The following is a 17,859-nucleotide window of genomic DNA, read 5'->3' as shown; positions in this document are numbered from 1 at the left end:
ATTGTTTTGCAGACTCATTGTTGTTGTTGTTGTTGTTGTTGTTGTTGTTGTTGTTGTTGTTGTTGTTATCCAAATAGAAAGTGGGCACTGATGTTTTATAGAACATTAATTATCATGATAATAATCAATAAGTAAATCATTTCTGATTCTGTTTGAAATAGCTGAGATTCAGATTGTGTGGATGAAGTGAAACTGATCATAAAATCATTGAACAGACTTTACTGATGGGATGTGTGATCAAATTAACTGTTTGGATATTAATAAAGGTTTGTCTTTCAAAAATAAAAAAGGATGTTCTTCTTGTATAATGTCCAAGGTGCCATAACATTTAACCATTTTCATTCAAATGATTTCACTTTTCTACATTTCTCCGCTAAGTTCAGCAGTTTGTAGCTAAAAGCAGTCGCCATTCAGCTGTTACAATATTCAGCTTCTTCTGCATTTTCTAGTCTAACTTCAACTGCCTTCCTCCATGCAACGACTAGCTTTCTGTGGTGAGTATTTCACTATATTTAAATGTGTATACTTGTGGAAGCCCATTCTCTAAAAAGGAAAGTTGCATAGTTAACAATGGTGAAAGTAACTTAGTACATTTACTCAAGTAATGTAGCCTACTTAAGTATAATTCGGGTACTTCTACTTCCACATCATTAATACAAATCTGCATATGAATTAAAGGTATTAAAGAAATGTAGTGGGGTAGAATTACAAAGTACCTCAAAAATGTACTGGAGAAAATCTACTTTTCACTGTACAATACATTTCAGAGGCTTTTAATGCACTTCATTTATTTGACAAAAGTAGTTGCTTTTTATACAAATTCATGTGTTTATATGATATATATTTTTTACAAATTGACTCAGCACTTTCCAAAATGTGCTCCATATTGACCAAGTCCAACATTTAAAAAACTCATGTATTTTCTCATGATGAAAACAAGATATTATAATATTGTATAATAATACAACTCTTATATAAAAGAGTACTTTTACTTTTGATACCTGAGTACATTTAGCTGATAATACTTCTGCCAAATAGACAATAAATAGAACTTCTTTGGAAAGTTCAACACTTTTCTTCCGTGACAGTTTCAACCTATATGGCACAAAAATAAATATATATCAAAGGTGAACCTGTCAGACTCCAAGTGGGAGGACTTCCATGTGATCACTGGAGCGTTACAGATGTACTTCAGAGAGCTGCGCTCTCTTCCACGACTTCATCAGCGCAATCAGTACGTGAAACACACAGCTGCACCACAACCACAAAACCAACATCAGCCTTTAGCTGTTAGCACTCAGAGCTCACAGCTCCTCATATCTGTTCAGAAACTAGACAAAAGTTAAACCAGTACAAACCACAGACTGTCTGTGTCATGGCGAATACAGTCGCTGGTTTATTTATGTCTGTATAGGCCGTTGTTGTGAGTGTGGACGGTCGGAGCATATAGCCTACAACGTTAGCGTAGCCAAACTCCATTAGAAAAAAAGGATTTAAAAAGGTTTTTCGCCTGCCGTCTGTCTGCAGACTAATCAAAGCATTAATTCATGGTTTTTACTAACCGGTATCAGTATGTTGTTACTTCGGCATTATTTTGAAACGTGTATTACAATTAAATCACGGTCAAATATGTTCATTTTGTTGTAGTTGTAGCCCCCTTGCCAACGATTCTCTCACTAGTTTAGCATGCTCAGCCCGGTTGTTGGCCCGGAAAGAACCTGGGTTTTGGAGAGCCAGAAAAACTGTGAAACCGTACCCGTTAGCCTCTTTGTAAACAGCGTAGTATTCATATTGTCTTTTATTGGGAATAAGTAAAACAATGTGCATATGATGTGGAAGTAGTCAGTGAAACAACAGAAGGAGGCATGAGACTCTTTGATGAATCCAGATGATTCACTTTGATAAATGTTGTGTTTTCTGTTGTGCAGAGAGTCCAGACTACAAGCAGCGGGTTCAGTCCATTAAAGATCTGGTCCGACAGCTTCCCGTCTGCAACCACGACACCATGCAGACTCTCTTCAAGCACCTCAGGAAGTGAGAAAAACACTCTCTTACTGCTCTATCATTTATTTTTCCTTTTCTTCAGCTTGCTGTGTATAATGCCTACAAATCAAATCACACTTTGTATGCCTTTCTCTGGCGACATCTGCGGCCTGAGGCATAATATGTTTGAGTTGTCCGTCAGAAATAACTTCCAAACATATGTCTGTCCGTACGCCTCGTTCTCCCAGGAATGCATAGAGGGAACCTTTTCAGATCTGGCACACATGTGGACTGTGACTTAAAGATGAACTGATCAGAAATGTGCGATGAAAGCAGGGCGGACTGGGACTAAAATGCAGCCCTGGAAACTGACCCAGTCCGGACACATGAAATGTCAAATGTTAGAAATCCGCTGTTTATTATTTAAAGTTTTACGTCCGATTCACTCCTTTTTCCCTCTCTGTACACAGCTCCAGTTTGATCATTGGCCTGTCATCAGATTTCATTTTTAGTTGCTGCTGTAGCGGAAGTTTAGTACAATTATTTTTGATGAAATACTCCAAATCTCCACCCTCCATAATTGCACTTGCTTCAGTTGCTTGCTACTTTTTAAGGGCAGTGATGACAGTTACAGTACGAACTGAAGTTGATGTGATTTGATTGGATTGTGAGGCATGACGTGCGCCTCATCTGATTGGTCAATCCCTCAATTTTTTTTCACCAAGGGAAGCCAATTTTGGCTGGCCTCCTCTCGCAACAGAGAGTGCAATCTACTGTTTCACCATAACATCTAGAGGGGCGCTGTTTCACTCTTTGTAAAATACTCAATGAGAATGGGGGAGAGACGGGCCGGCAGAATAATTACCGAAACTAAACGAAGTGTTTTTATTTATTTATTAATATTATAACTACAATGCAAAAAAACAGGGGAAGCCTGGCTTCCCTTGGCCTCCAGGAGAAAACGCCACTGAGTTCAAGGGATAATTCTCACCCACCTCTTGCTCTTGCCCTGCACGTGTATGTGCCAGTTGAGCTGGTTCTTCCAGCAGCTCAACTCTGTCCCTCATCATGAACGCAGGAGGGGCTGTATATCTGAATCGTGCCCTCATCATTCTCTTCATCATCTTGCACTTGTTCTAAGCTGCTGCTGATAGTGTTTGTAGCGCTGCTGCCAAAAAGGTCTGTCGATTTGCGACATTTATAAGCTTCACCTGCGAGTGACTTCACCTTTATTTCTCTTGCCTTCTCGGCTACCCACCTTTTCCTTTTCGTTTTCTTTGATTTGTATCCATGTTTTTTCATTCTCCCTGTCTGCCGCGGCGTCTAATCCCTTCTCTTCGGCCCAATCCCAAACCACTCCTCGACCCTACCCCCCTCCGTGATGGAGTGAACTCCGTCTGTAGCACACACTCGCAGCTCAACGAGGCTCCCTCCTGTCAGATGGAGGGAGTAAACACAGCAGCAAGCTTTGGGACGGCCTCCCTCTCTCTCCGGCAGAAACAGGAAATGCCGTAACTGTGTGTAACAACGGTTCATCAGATCAGCATCTCTTAGACAAAAAGTTTAAATGAATAACTCAAATAAAACTCCAAAACTCTTTCATTGTGTTTCAAAGCTCTTTTAGTTTTAAACCTGATGTTTATAAGCTTCTTAGTTTTTGCAACGGTCTGTAAATACACAACTTTATAATAAATGCACACATTTACATTTTTCTAACTAAACACAGGTATGATCCTAAGTTAAAAACATATGAGGTTATCATGAGGTTGTTAACATCGTAGTTTATCAGTGGATGTTTGCTGGAATTACTTGTAAACAGCGTGTTTCCTGTCGGACACACACAGCGTGACTCCGGTCAGGTAGAGACCGGTCTCAAGTCAGCACCGCTGCAGACTCGCTGTTTGAGGGCTTGATAGCCCACTCCCCCTCCACACTCGTTGCTTTGGAACAGCCCTCAATATGGCGGACCCTCCGCGTGAACGCGCAAACGGAGGGGTAGGGTGTGTCACTACCCGATCTGCAGCTCTGCCCGATCTGCAGTGCGCATGTGCGAGATGGTCCGCCATATTGGACACTCCGGACGGCAACCCAAGTAGGACAACATTGACACAGTGGCTTTTGTTAAAGCTCAAAAGGAAAACTCGTGAGAGATGATGTTATTGTTATTACAACGGACTTCACTATTATTTAACAACTCTTTTTATTGGGTTCTTTTATTTGGGGTTAAGTACATTGTCAGAATAAGTGAGTAATGAATGTAACTTCTGTTAGACAGCCATATGCCATACATTTTTGCACACATTCACAGTAAATATGTATTCAGTATGATAGCTGTCTAACAGAAGTTAAATCCATTTCTCACTTATTCTGACAATGTAGTTAACCCCAAATAAAAAACCCCATAATGAAGATGAAAAGCGAATTGACGACACTACACGACCGCCCCCTACTACGCCACCCACGGTGGCTGAGAGACCGTACATGGCATGTTATTGTAGCATTTTAAGCAACTATTAGGCAAATAAATTAATAACCTATCCGTTTGAGAACCCCTTGGAACCCCTTATCCCATTTTGATGGTTGACATCTCATTTGAACAGTGAAAGCCAGAATGACAGCAGGGGTGAATTTCATTTTATAATTTTGCAATAAGTCAAAGATATGTTTACTGTATATTCTAAAAATGCTTGTCATGTAGGCATACTGGAGGTACCGTTCCAATGATGTATTAATAATAAGATATATATAGCGCCTATATATATATATATATATATATATATATATAATAGCAAAAAATAAACACAATTACACTGCGCTAAACTGCCACCATCGACAAACAAACAAGAACCTAATAGTATGTAATTATATCTAAAACCACAATACGTTTAATAATTGCCTGTACTTCGGTGCGCCATATTGTTTGTTGTCTGTTGTCTGTAACCTCCATGTCTCCTTAAATATCCTTGCGTCAGCGTCTCACGTGTTGGGCGTGCTCTCTTCTGACCATATTTGGAAGTACAACTTTCGCGGCCGCAGCTAGACCCTTCTCAGCCACCGTAGTGTCGTGTCAGGTGGGCGTGTCGTGGTACCATCGTGTACCATCGTGTACCATCGTGTACCATCGTGTACTGTCCGCGGCCGCAGCTAGACCCTTCTCGTGTAGGGGGCGGTTTGGGAATGGGCCTTCGTGTGGGCCGGTCTTTTCTCTTCTTGTGTGTGATTATTTGACATAAGAACCACACAACTGCATTAGCGGCCGCTGTCGGCCGTCAGCGCAATTTAAATGATGACGTTAAACCGTTTCTTTTTAAAGTGCCTGCCGTCCACAGCCCTTGACGACCGGCCGTTCTGTGGTTCTCCAGATTCTACAGATGGCCAGTCCGCCCCTGGATGAAAGCTAACTACTAATTAGGACAATTTCAAAAATAGGATAAAAATAGGCTGATGACAATTTGGAAGAATTTGGTTGAGGCATACGATCGTCACTCTGTAATACTAGTATAGCGGATTTATGAGTTGATAATAATTAAAGAATATTGAGTTTTTCCTCCATATTTGTAGGCTTTTTCTCATTCTATAAATGTACACCTATATTTTCAGAAAATGACAAAATAAATCACGAATGAATGTATAAATACGTCTAAGAAATTCTGAGTTGTTTACTCTTTACTCCCCTGCCCAGGTTTGTATATTTCACCTACAACGGCCTAAATAAACCATCATACATATCTGATTATGAAAAATACGACAGCATTACGGAGCAGATTGTAAACAGTAGAGTATTTCTGAGAGAATTCTGTGTTTATTACGTATCTGCAACCACGTTTTTTGCACTACTAAATACTGTGAAATATTTACTTCATTATGTGACCGTCTATGTTTCCTGTAGATATTTAATTGGCAGTTTTACTGCACTGTTAGTTTACAGTTTTGTTATTGTGCTGCTGTGTTTATTGTATTTTGTAACTCTGGCACAACAATTTCCTTCGGGATAAATAAAGTCTTATCTTATGTCAGGATTTATTATCAATTCCAAATGATGTGTCCTCTCCAGGGTGATCGAGCACGGCGAGGAGAACCGTATGACCACTCAGAGCGTGGCCATCGTGTACGGCCCCACGCTGTTGCGCCCCGAACAGGAGACGTGGAACATCGCGGTCCACATGGTGTACCAGAACCAGATCGTGGAGCTCATACTGCTGGAGTACGAGAACATTTTCGGCAGGTAGAGAGAGACGCTGGAGGACGAGCCTCTTGTTTTTCTCTCTCACTCTCCCAACGCAGAGCTCTTCCTAACCCAGCGTGGCCTTGCCGAACACAGCCTGGCTCGGCTCGGCTCGGCTCAGCTTCTCTTCCTCTCAATTGTAGTCACTGTGCTTTCTCCTCTCGTACAACCTCCGGACCAAAGCTACGCAAATGTGTCATAAACCAAACCATAGATGTATCGAACTAGCGACCAAGAAACAGGTTTGCACTTTTCAGTATCTCATGTTCTCCTGCAGCTGCGTTTGTGCCACTTTACTGCAATAGTTGGCGTCCAAATGTCCGACACTGGATTCCTAATACAGGGCCATAAACGCCTCGTCTACTGCACAGAGACCAAAGCATCAGTTGGCTGGAAGTAAGGGAGGCGTCAGTATTGGAGGTTGGAGACCGACTGTATTGTATAACCTGTCACCACTCCTGTAAGAACCACACTGGGGAACCAAGAGAAGGAACTGCTGTGCTTGGCTTTAGACGTTTAGGACACTAAGAGAAAGCAACGTGGAGAAGAAGGGATGGAACGCTTTTATTTAGGAATGATATGAACATTTACTGCCCTTTCCGTTCAGGTCTCCCTTTGTCTTTCCTTTTATTTGAGCAGGAATGCTTCACACATCAAAATGACCACTTGTATATCAAATTACTCGACTCGTGTTTTCTTAAGTTTTTGAAGATGATGTCGTTTTTCTTGTATCCCTCTACGGTAAGAAGAATTCAAAAAAACTGTTTGATGAATTGACGTAAATTGGGACGTATTTTAAACCCTTTATTTAAAAGCTCTCACATTTGTGCAGTAAAGCTCAAATATCCCGTCACATGCTAGTAATTCCAATTTTTTTATAAAACCTTACATTATAAAAGACATCAAAGTTTCACATTTGAGCATTAATTTGACCCTCCGTGAGACCAGTCATGTGGAAGTGCTTTAAATAGTAAGCTCTTAATGAAGAATTCAAGATAACATGGTGAATAATTGTCATTCCTTTAAACGCTCTTTCCATCTCTCTCTTTGTTCTTCTTCCTGTATTCCTGAAACACTGGACCAGGGTCCTCTGAACACATGAGAGGCTTCACTCTGTCATATATCTGCACGCCGCCTTCTCCATTTGGCTTTATGAACAAATCACCTTGCAAGCAGCCAGAACTTGAAAAACAAACAAATGGGTACTCAGCTGTGTCTTTCCTTGACTCGTGGATATTAAATGTTAAGGCCGACCGTCTTTGAACCATGATTCCATTGAATACATCTGTACAGTGTTTGTGTGTGTGCATGTGGACGAGGGGGGGGTGGACGGATGAATGGACTCGATGACAATATATTGTACAAATAGTGAATATAAATATGTATGCTTGGAATGTTAAAGAATATGATAAGAGGGAGAAATCACTCTTGTTGTGATCGTTGTGAGACCAACAGAGGAATAAAGGTCTGAACTGGGGACGTGGAGGTTTACCTGAGGTTCAGGTAAATGAAAGATTGTTTGAATGTAACTTTGGAGAGTAACTGTTGGCTTTACCAAACTGGAATAAAGACCTCTGATAAGAGATATTTCCAAAGGAGATATGTGTTGTTTTACTTATGCAAACATTTACATCTGCGTTACATAAGCTCTATGTATTTCAGTGTGAGGATCAAGAAGGTGACTTGTCTGATGATCATGCGTGTTCAAATATCTGCATGCTGCTCCTGTATTTAATCCTTTAGCTCACAATTAAAAAATAAACCATAAGGGACAAGACACAACATACAATATAGGGTCAAACCTTTACAACTTCTCCTTTCACGATTGATTTAGGAAGCAGAAGTTTATAGATATGTTTAGTTTTTATAATTGACATACACAATTACAATGTGACTACAGTGTAAGACAGTAGGTCAAAAGTCTCAGTAACACCTTGACTTCATATTTGATCAATTACACTATATCTCTCATATCTGACTTCCCATTCAATATATTAGATTTATTTTATTCTAAATTGTATTCATCTGTCACACACACACACACACACACCACACACACACACACACACAACACACACACACACACACACACACACACACACACACACACACACACACACACACCAAAGGCCTTTGCCTCCCTAACCATTGTTTTTATGGGTGAGCCTCCCATTTATTGATGTCAGATATCTCATTTAGTGTTTTCTCCACCTCACACTCTCCAAAGGCCACACACCCCTTCAAAAGAACATCTGATAACTCCTTCAGCCTACTTTCAGCTGCACAAAATATTCAACTATTAACTTATTCAGCTATGTCAGGACATTGAGGCAATACATTTACAGTAGAGGAAATAAGTATTTGATCCCCTGCAGAATTTGTAAGTTTTACCCCACTTATTTAACAACTAAAAGCTCTCTTCAAATGTAGAGCAGGTTGAAAGCGAGGCTCCGTTTGTAAATGAGGAAACAGTTCAGAGTGTCAGCGCTGCTCCTCCCCTGGAATGAGTCAGAGTTTGATGAGCCCTCCCTCTTCTTCCTGCTCTCAGACACAAGCCAGCTCCACTCTGTATTTCCTGGCTCCTCCCCTTTAGATCCACACTGAAGAGGATGGGTGTAACCAACACGTGGGTAAAATACAAGAGCTGATAGGCCACATTCACTGCACACACACATGTTGTTCAGATCACAGCTCACATAGTTTCAGTTCTCAGGAAGTGAAACTCAGACACTCGCTGCCACTGAGAGGAGAAATGGCGCAGAAAGGAGTTCAGCTGGACCGGGAAAACCTTCTCTTGTTCGATCTGTCTGGATCTACTAAAGGATCCGGTGGCTATTCCCTGTGGACACAGCTACTGCATGAAGTGTATTAAAGGCTTCTGGGATGGAGAGGATGAGAAGAAGACCCACAGCTGCCCTCAGTGCAGGCAGAGCTTCACACCGAGGCCTGTCCTGCTGAAAAAACACCATGTTAGGCAGCTTTAGTGGAGGAGCTGAAGAAGACTGGACTCCAAGCTGCTCCTGCTGATCTCTGCTATGCTGGAGCTGAAGATGTGGCCTGTGATGTCTGCACTGGGAGAAAACTGAGAGCCTGTAAGTCCGGCCTCATGTGTCCTGGCCTCTTATTGTGAGAAACACCTCCAGCCTCATTATGACGTAGCTCCATTAAGAAACCACAAGATGGTGGAGCCCTCCAAGAAGCTCCAGGAGAACATCTGCTCTCGTCACGACGAGGTGATGAAGATGTTTCTGCCGCACTGATCAGCAGTGTATCTGTTATCTCTGCTCTGTGGACGAACACAAAGGCCACGACACGGTGTCAGCTGCAGCAGAGAGGACTGAGAGGCAGAGAGAGCTGGAGGGGAGTCGACTAAACATCCAGCAGAGAATCCAGGATGGAGAGAAGGAGGTGAAGCTGCTTCAGCAGGAGGTGGAGGCCGTCAATGGCTCTGCTGATAAAGCAGTGGAGGACAGTGAGAAGACGTCACTGAGCTGATCCGTCTCATGGAGAAAAGAAGCTCTGATGTGAAGCAGCAGGTCAGATCCCAGCAGAAGAGAGAAGTGAGTCGAGTCAAAGAGCTCCAGGAGAAGCTGGAGCAGGGAATCTCTGAGCTGAAGAGGAGAGATGCTGAGCTGAAGCTGCTGTCTCACACAGAGGATCACAACCAGTTTTCTGCACAGCTACCCCCTCACTGTCAGCCCTCAGTGAAGCTACACACTCCTCCAGCATCAACATCCGTCCTCTGAGCTACTTTGAGGACGTGACGGCGGCCCTGTCAGCAGTTAGAGACAAACTACAGGACGTCCTGAGAGAGGAATGGACAAACGTCTCACCGCCTGAAGTGGATGTTTTACTGCCAGCAGCAGAGCCCACCACCAGAGCTGGGTTCTTAACATATTCACAGGAAATCACACTGGATCCAAACACAGCAAACACACAGCTGATAATATCTGAGGGGGGCAGAAAAGCAACAGTCATGGAACAACTACAGCCTTATTCTAGTCATCCAGACAGATTCACAAATTGGCGTCAGGTCCTGAGTAGAGAGAGTCTGACTGGACGTTGTTACTGGGAGGTGGAGTGGAGAGGGGGAACAGTTCATGCAGCAGTCACATACAAGAATATCAGCAGAAGAGGGGGTGGGGGTAAATGTGGATTTGGACTCAATGACAAATCTTGGTCCTTAGTGTGTTTCCAACACAGTTATTCATTTTTTTACAACAATATCAACACTCCCGTCTCAGGTCCTCAGTCCTCCAGAGTAGGAGTGTACCTGGATCACAGAGCAGGTATTCTGTCCTTCTACAGCATCATCTCTGAAACCATGACTCTCCTCCACAGAGTCCAGACCACATTCACTCAGCCGCTACATGCTGGAGTTGGGCTTGGTTATGGTTATGGAGACACAGCTGAGTTTTGTAAACTGAAATAGCCTGAAGTCATTTGAGGAACTCTTCTACTTCTTAAACTCATTGTGTCCATCATTGTTGCTGAGAGCTGATTGTTCATCACTGCACAGAGATCAGCTGTCAATCAAACATTATGGGATGTGCTTTAACATCTTCTCATGAGTTGTTCTGTAGATGTTGGAGTTTCTTTAGGCGGCGCTCCTTCCTGTGTCTGTTTAGCCATGGAGGCTGTCACTGCTCAGGAGGGTTTCTGTTAACCTCTACTCATATTTCTCTGCATGGAAATGTGAACTTTGCTCTAAATATGTGTTGAATATTGATATATTTGTATATTGTTGTTTCTCTTGAAGCTTGAGTCTTCAGAGAGAAAGCACCAGAGCTTCTTTCATGTTAGATATTTTATTCTGGCCACTTTCTCAACAATAGAGACATTTATAATCACATGTATTATTTTGACAGATTATATATTATTGTTGCCCAAATTAATGAACAAATGAGTTCCCCAGATGGTTATAACACTTATTTCATCATTACATGTTTATTTAAAATGATATTACTTACTGTCATGATCATAATCAATAAGTCAATCATTTATTATTCTCCTGTCAATAGCTTAGAGTCTTTGTTTGGGAAATACATTGTATAATATTACAGTTATTGTTTTGCAGACTCATTGTTGTTGTGGTTGTTGTTGTTGTTGTTGTTGTCCAAATAGAAAGTGGGCACTCTGATGTTTTATAGAACATTAATTATCATGATAATAATCAGCAAGTAAATCATTTCTGATTCTGTTTGAAATAGCTGAGATTCAGATTGTGTGGATGAAGTGAAACTGATCATGAAATCATTGAACAGACTTACTGATGGGATGTGTGATCAAATTAACTGTTTGGATATTAAATAAAGGTTTGTCTTTCAAAAATAAAAAAGGATGTTCTTCTTGTATAATGTCCAAGGTGCCATAACATTTAACCATTTTCATTCAAATGATTTCACTTTTCTACATTTCTCCGCCTAAGTTCAGCAGTTTGTAGCTAAAAGCAGTCGCCATTCAGCTGTTACAATATTCAGCTTCTTCTGCATTTTCTAGTCTAACTTCAACTGCCTTCCTCCATGCAACGACTAGCTTTCTGTGGTGAGTATTTCACTATATTTAAATGTGTATACTTGTGGAAGCCCATCCTCTAAAAGGAAAGTTGCATAGTTAACAATGGTGGAAAGTAACTTAGTACATTTACTCAAGTAATGTAGCCTACTTAAGTATAATTCGGGTACTTTTACTTCCACATCATTAATACAAATCTGCATATGAACTAAAGGTATTAAAGAAATGTAGTGGGGTAGAATTACAAAGTACCTCAAAAATGTACTGGAGAAAATCTACTTTTCACTGTACAATACATTTCAGAGGCTTTTAATGCACTTCATTTATTTGACAAAAGTAGTTGCTTTTTATACAAATTCATGTGTTTATATGATATATATTTTTTACAAATTGACTCAGCACTTTCCAAAATGTGCTCCATATTGACCAAATCCAACATTTAAAAACTCATGTATTTTCTCATGATGAAAACAAGATATTATAATATTGTATAATAATACAACTCTTATATAAAAGAGTACTTTTACTTTTGATACCTGAGTACATTTAGCTGATAATACTTCTGCCAAATAGACAATAAATAGAACTTCTTTGGAAAGTTCAACAATTTTCTTCCGTGACAGTTTCAACCTGCATGGCACTAAAATAAATATATATCAAAGGTGAACCTGTCAGACTCCAAGTGGGAGGACTTCCATGTGATCACTGGAGCGTTACAGATGTACTTCAGAGAGCTGCGCTCTCTTCCACGACTTCATCAGCGCAATCAGTACGTGAAACACACAGCTGCACCACAACCACAAAACCAACATCAGCCTTTAGCTGTTAGCACTCACAGCTCACAGCTCCTCATATCTGTTCAGAACTAGACAAAAGTTAAATAAGTACAAACCACAGACTGTCTGTGTCATGGCGAATACAGTCGCTGGTTTATTTATGTCTGTATAGGCCGTTGCTGTGAGTGTGGACGGTCGGAGCATATACAACGTTAGCGTAGCCAAACTCCATTCAGAAAAAAAGGATTTAAAAAGGTTTTTAGCCTGCCGTCTGTCTGCAGACTAATCAAAACATTAATTCATGGTTTTTACTAACCGGTATCAGTATGTTGTTACTTCGGCATCATTTTGAAACGTGTATTACAATTAAATCACGGTCAAATATGTTCATTTTGTTGTAGTTGTAGCCCCCTTGCCAACGATTCTCTCTCTAGTTTAGCATACTACTCAGCCCGGTTGTTGGCCCGGAAAGAACCTGGGTTTTGGAGAGCCAGAAAACTGTGAAACCGTACCCGTTAGCCTCTTTGTAAACAGCGTAGTATTCATATTGTCTTTTATTGGGAATAAGTAAAACAATGTGCATATGATGTGGAAGTAGTCAGTGGAAACAACAGAAGGAGGCATGAGACTCTTTGATGAATCCAGATGATTCACTTTGATAAATGTTGTGTTTTCTGTTGTGCAGAGAGTCCAGACTACAAGCAGCGGGTTCAGTCCATTAAAGATCTGGTCCGACAGCTTCCCGTCTGCAACCACGACACCATGCAGACTCTCTTCAAGCACCTCAGGAAGTGAGAAAAAACACTCTCTTACTGCTCTATCATTTGTTTTTCCTTTTCTTCAGCTTGCTGTGTATAATGCCTACAAATCAAATCACACTTTGGTATGCCTTTCTCTGGCGACATCTGCGGCCTGAGGCATAATATGTTTGAGTTGTCCGTCAGAAATAACTTTCAAACATATGTGTGTCCGTACGCCTCGTTCTCCCAGGAATGCATAGAGGGAACCTTTTCAGATCTGGCACACATGTGGACTGTGACTTAAAGATGAACTGATCAGAAATGTGCGATGAAAGCAGGGGCGGACTGGGACTAAAATGCAGCGCTGGAAACTGACCCAGTCCGGCCACATGAAATGTCAAATGTTAGAAATCCGCTGTTTATTATTTAAAGTTTTACGTCCGATTCACTCCTTTTTCCCTCTCTGTACACAGCTCCAGTTTGATCATTGGCCTGTCATCAGATTTCATTTTTAGTTGCTGCTGTAGCGGAAGTTTAGTACAATTATTTTTGATGAAATACTCCAAATCTCCACCCTCCATAATTGCACTTGCTTCAGTTGCTTGCTACTTTTTAAGGGCAGTGATGACAGTTACAGTACGAACTGAAGTTGATGTGATTTGATTGGATTGTGAGGCATGACGTGCGCCTCATCTGATTGGTCAATCCCTCAATTTTTTTTTCACCAAGGGAAGCCAATTGTGGCTGGCCTCGTCTCGCAACAGAGTGCAATCTACTATTTCACCATAACATCTAGAGGGGCGCTGTTTCACTCTTTGTAAAATACTCAATGAGAATGGGGGAGAGACGGGCCGGCAGAATAATTACCGAAACTAAACGAAGTGTTTTTATTTATTTATTAATATTATAACTACAATGCAAAAAAAACAGGGGAAGCCTGGCTTCCCTTGGCCTCCAGGAGAAAACGTCACTGAGTTCAAGGGATAATTCTCACCCACCTCTTGCTCTTGCCCTGCACTTGTATGTGCCAGTTGAGCTGGTTCTTCCAGCAGCTCAACTCTGTCCCTCATCATGAACGCAGGAGGCTGGCTGTATATCTAAACTCGGGCCCTCATCATTCTCTTCATCATCTTGCACTTGTTCTAAGCTGCTGTTGATAGTGCTTGTAGCGCTGCTGCCAAGAAGGTCTGTCGATTTGCGACATGTATATGCTTCACCTGCGAGTGACTTCACCTTTATTTCTCTTGCCTTCTCGGCCCCACCTTTTTCTTTTCGTTTTCTTTGATTTGTATCCATGTTTTTTCATTCTCCCTGTCTGCCGCGGCGTCTAATCCCTTCTCTTCGGCCCAATCCCAAACCACTCCCTCGACCCTACCCCTCCGTGATGGAGTGAACTCCGTCTGTAGCACACACTCGCAGCTCAACGAGGCTCCCTCCTGTCAGATGGAGGGAGTAAATACAGCAGCAAGCTTTGGGACGGCCTCCCTCTCTCCGGCAGAAACAGGAAATGCCGTAATTGTATGTAACAACGGTTTCAAATCAGCATCTCTTAGACAAAAAGTTTAAATGAATAACTCAAATAAAACTCCAAAACTCTTTCATTGTGTTTCAAAGCTCTTTTAGTTTTAAACCTGATGTTTATAAGCTTCTTAGTTTTTGCAACGGTCTGTAAATATACACAACTTTATAATAAAATGCACACATTTACCTTTTTCTAGACTAAACACAGGTATGATCCTAAGTTAAAAACATATGAGGTTATCATGAGGTTGTTAACATCGCAATTTATCAGTGGATGTTTGCTGGAATTACTTGTAAACAGCGTGTTTCCTGACGGACACACACAGCGTGACTCCGGTCAGGTAGAGACCGGTCTCAAGTCAGCAACCGCTGCAGACTCGCTGTTTGAGGGCTTGATAGCCCACTCCCCCTCCACACTCGTTGCTTTGGAACAGCCCTCAATATGGCGGACCCTCCGCGTGAACGCGCAAACGGAGGGGTAGGGTGTGTCACAACCCGATCTGCAGCTCTGCCCGATCTGCAGTGCGCATGTGCGAGATGGTCCGCCATATTGGACATCTCCGGACGGCAACCCAAGTAGGACAACATTGACACAGTGGCTTTTGGCAAAGCTCAAAAATAAAACGAGAGAGAGATGAGTTATTGTTATTACAACGTGACTTCACTATTATTTAACAACTCTTTTTATTGGGTTCTTTTATTTGGGGTTAAGTACATTGTCAGAATAAGTGAGAAATGAATTTAACTTCTGTTAGACAGCCATATGCCATACATGTTTGCACACATTCACAGTAAATATGTATTCAGTATGATAGCTGTCTAACAGAAGTTAAATCCATTACTCACTTATTCTGACAATGTACTTAACCCTAAATAAAACAACCCAATAAAAATAGTTGTTAAATAATAGTGAAGTCACGTTGTAATAACAATAACTCATCTCTCTCTCGTTTTATTTTTGAGCTTTGCCAAAAGCCACTGTGTCAATGTTGTCCTACTTGGGTTGCCGTCTGGAGATGTCCAATATGGCGGACCATCTCGTACATGCGCACTGCAGATCGGGCAGAGCTGCAGATCGGGTAGTGACAGGGTGTAGGGCAATATGGTCTAGCTGCGGCCGCGGACAGTAAACGACGGTACACGACGGTACACGACACGCCCACCTGACACGACACTACGGTGGCTGAGAGGCATGGCAGATGAAAAGCGAATTGACGACACTACACGACACGCCCCCTACTACGCCACCCACGGTGGCTGAGAGAGACCGTACATGGCATGTTATTGTAGCATTTTAAGCAACTATTAGGCAAATAAATTAATAACCTATCCGTTTGAGAACCCCTTGGAACCCCTTATCCCATTTTGATGGTTGACATCTCATTTGAACAGTGAAAGCCAGAATGACAGCAGGGGTGAATTTCATTTTATAATTTTGCAATAAGTCAAAGATATGTTTACTGTATATTATAAAAATGCTTGTCATGTAGGCATACTGGAGGTACCGTTCCAATGATGTATTAATAATAAGATATATATAGCGCCTATATATATATATATATATATATATATACAGTATATATATATAATAGCAAAATAAACACAATTACACTGCGCTAAACTGCCACATCGACAAACAAACGAGAACCTAAATAGTATGTAATTATATCTAAAACCACAATACGTTTAATAATTACCTGTACTCGGTGCGCCATATTGTTTGTTGTCTGTTGTCTGTAAACCTCCATGTCTCCTTAAATATCTTTGCGTCAGCGTCTCACGTGTGGGGCGTGCTCTCTTCTGACCATATTTGGTAGTACAACTTTCGCGGCCGCAGCTAGACCCTTCTCAGCCACCGTAGTGTCGTGTCAGGTGGGCGTGTCGTGTACCATCGTGTACCATCGTGTACTGTCCGCGGCCGCAGCTAGACCCTTCTCGTGTAGGGGGCGGTTTGGGAATGGGCCTTCGTGTGGCCGGTCTTTTCTCTTCTTCGTGTGTGTGATTATTTGACATAAGAACCACACAACTGCATTAGCGGCCGCTGTCGGCCGTCATCGCAATTTAAATGATGACGTTAAACCTTTTCTTTTTAAAGTGCCTGCCGTCCACAGCCCTTGACGACCGGCCGTTCTGTGGTTCTCCAGATTCTACAGATGGCCAGTCCGCCCCTGGATGAACTCTAACTACTAATTAGGACAATTTCAAAAATAGGATAAAAATAGGCTGATGACAATTTGGAAGAATTTGGTTGAGGCATACGATCGTCACTCTGTAATACTAGTATAGCGGATTTATGAGTTGATAATAATTAAAGAATGTTGAGTTTTTCCTCCATATTTGTAGGCTTTTTCTCATTCTATAAATGTACACCTATATTTTCAGAAAATGACAAAATAAATCACGAATGAATGTATAAATACGTCTAAGAAATTCTGAGTTGTTTACTCTTTACTCCCCTGCCCAGGTTTGTATATTTCACCTACAACGGCCTAAATAAACCATCATACATATCTGATTATGAAAAATACGACAGCATTACGGAGCAGATTGTAAACAGTAGAGTATTTCTGAGAGAATTCTGTGTTATTACGTATCTGCAACCACGAATACTGTGAATATTTACTTCATTATGTGACCGTCTATGTTTCCTGTAGATATTTAATTGCAGTTTTACTGTACTGTTAGTTTACAGTTTTGTTATTGTGCTGCTGTGTTTATTGTATTTTTGTAACTCTGGTACAACAATTTCCTTCGGGATAAATAAAGTCTTATCTTATGTCAGGATTTATTATCAATTCCAAATGATGTGTCCTCTCCAGGGTGATCGAGCACGGCGAGGAGAACCGTATGACCACTCAGAGCGTGGCCATCGTGTACTGCGCCCCGAACAGGAGACGTGGAACATCGCGGTCCACATGGTGTACCAGAACCAGATCGTGGAGCTCATACTGCTGGAGTACGAGAACATTTTCGGCAGGTAGAGAGAGACACTGGAGGACGAGCCTCTTGTTTTTCTCTCTCACTCTCCCAACGCAGAGCTCTTCCTAACCCAGCGTGGCCCTGCCGAACACAGCCTGGCTCGGCTCGGCTCGGCTCAGCT

At 41.6% G+C, this 17,859-nt stretch overlaps 2 long non-coding RNA genes and 1 pseudogene across 2 annotated transcripts; all 3 read left to right on the top strand.

Annotated features, from left to right (window-relative positions):
• The first annotated feature begins 1,182 nt into the window (after nucleotides 1-1,182).
• Nucleotides 1,183-6,285, top strand: LOC117533492. Its single transcript, XR_004567058.1, has 3 exons — nucleotides 1,183-1,234; nucleotides 1,929-2,034; nucleotides 6,038-6,285. It is a non-coding gene; the product is annotated as an uncharacterized LOC117533492 (long non-coding RNA).
• Nucleotides 6,286-8,668: 2,383 nt separating this feature from the next.
• On the top strand, nucleotides 8,669-11,470 carry LOC117533484 (annotated as a pseudogene).
• Nucleotides 11,471-12,425: 955 nt separating this feature from the next.
• Nucleotides 12,426-17,640, top strand: LOC117533494. Its single transcript, XR_004567060.1, has 3 exons — nucleotides 12,426-12,491; nucleotides 13,184-13,289; nucleotides 17,579-17,640. It is a non-coding gene; the product is annotated as an uncharacterized LOC117533494 (long non-coding RNA).
• Nucleotides 17,641-17,859: the final 219 nt, after the last annotated feature.

This window comes from Gymnodraco acuticeps, unplaced genomic scaffold, assembly GCF_902827175.1.
Source record: "Gymnodraco acuticeps unplaced genomic scaffold, fGymAcu1.1, whole genome shotgun sequence".
In the NCBI taxonomy this organism is placed as follows: Eukaryota; Metazoa; Chordata; class Actinopteri; order Perciformes; family Bathydraconidae; genus Gymnodraco; species Gymnodraco acuticeps.
Note: the sequence above shows the minus strand (reverse complement) of the source record. Positions and strands in the feature narration are given on the sequence as shown.